At 42.0% G+C, this 1,767-nt stretch overlaps 1 non-coding gene across 1 annotated transcript; it reads right to left on the bottom strand.

Annotated features, from left to right (window-relative positions):
- Positions 1–709: 709 nt before the first annotated feature.
- Positions 710–986, bottom strand: LOC131900290 (small Cajal body-specific RNA 13). Its single transcript, XR_009376192.1, has one exon. It is a non-coding gene; the product is annotated as a small Cajal body-specific RNA 13 (non-coding RNA).
- Positions 987–1,767: the final 781 nt, after the last annotated feature.

The raw sequence follows: 1,767 nt of genomic DNA, 5'->3' as shown, positions 1-1,767 counted from the left end.
AGGCTCTTTCACACTTGTTCTTATCAAGATCTACAGTATGCGTAACAGTGGGCGGTGCTGTAGCCGAACTTTTAGAGTATCCGTTCTAATGGTTTCACCTTCCTGTCTTTTCACCAGGAGGAATGAATGCTTAACTACAGAACTGGATTCCTATTTAGGCCGACCTTCAGACCACCTCCACCCCCAGTACACTTTAGCCATGGCCCAGAAGGGAAGAAAATCCCAGAAGAGCCCTTTCCTCATGCAAATACACATTCTAGGCAGTGTCTTCCCCCAGGTAGATTTGTTCAAGGTCTTGACATAGAATAAGCACTTGCTATTGGCTGAATAAACAAAAACTCAGTGCTATAAAATGACAGCAGGAAAATGCTTAGGTATCTGAATTTAACTTACTAAGTCCTGCTGATTGAAAATAGTATGACTTTGTAGATCATTGAATCCCAGAGGACTGTGTTAGAGGAATGGGCAGTTTAATCGAAATGAATATTTATTTATTCAGCAAAATAAAAAGATTTTAATTTGCGGCCCATCATTAGAAAAGGAGCAAGTCGGGGCAGTGCCCCAGTCTGTTTTCATAGTTTACTTGGAAGATTCTCACTGAGTGATGGTTTAGGAGACTCCATGTCTCACTTGTGCGGACTTTCTGATTTTTACATTACTCCCCAGATGCAAACAGCTCACCTCCAGCAAGATTTTTCATAACTCAAGGTTTTGTGGAAGGAATTAGTGTCCATCAGAAACCACTCTGTCTACTAAACAGTATCCTGACTGCAAAGCTTCTCTGACTACTGGTGGATCAATAATGACACGGCACAGCCGTTATCACCCTGGCAACAGTACCCAGGACCTATCAGAGGAAAACTGCACATGTAACCACTGGCTGTCCAACAGCATGCCTCAGCTTCCTGTGGAGCATGCTTTTTCTACGAGTCTGCTGTGCTCTCAGGTACCACCACCAACCCAGTCTGGGTCCAACAGTACAGATAAAACCTAATACTTAAAAGGGAATATAAATAGAGAAAAAAGGTACCGCTTTGGTGTGGCAAAGTCGTTTCTCGTTAGGGTACAAGTTGGCGATCTGACAACTGTTGAATAAGCTGTGTTAAGACTGAACAAACAAGTAACTCGATCATAAGTGTCAGCAGGTTTTCAATGCTGGAAGAAGAGATTTTAGATAAGCAAGGAGCTGGTGCTACGGCAATTCATGCGCCAAAGAAACTCTAATAGAAATGCTCAGAAATATTTATATATGTGCATTGATGTGTGTATAGACACATATTAGTGTGTAGACATACAGGTTAGCGTGTATATACACAGATTCGTGTACACACATCTTTGTTGTGTCTACTTTGATAGCTTAAGAGAAAGAAGCACATGGCTATCTTGGTGCCTAATACACTCATTTAAAATTTATTTTTATTTTTTAAATTACTTTTTATGTGCTGATGTGTTGCCTGCATGTATGTCTGTGTACCATGGCTGTGCAGTGCCCATAGAGGCCAGAAGAGGGTGTTGTATGCCCTGGGGCTAGAGCTACAGACTGTCGTGAACTGCCACGTGGGTCTTAGGGACCAAATCAGGTCCTCTGGAAGAGCAGTAAGCATTCTTAACTGCTGGGCCATCACTCTAGCCCCCAAACAATACTTCTCATTAATGAATGTGCACACATCTGACTGTAGGTAATGGAATAAATCACTTGTGTCTTGAAAGATCAAGATTGAAACAACATTCAATATGATCAAACGAGGCTTGTCCTGGGCATGTTGC

This window comes from Peromyscus eremicus, chromosome X (assembly GCF_949786415.1).
Source record: "Peromyscus eremicus chromosome X, PerEre_H2_v1, whole genome shotgun sequence".
Classification (NCBI taxonomy): domain Eukaryota; kingdom Metazoa; phylum Chordata; class Mammalia; order Rodentia; family Cricetidae; genus Peromyscus; species Peromyscus eremicus.
Note: the sequence above shows the minus strand (reverse complement) of the source record. Positions and strands in the feature narration are given on the sequence as shown.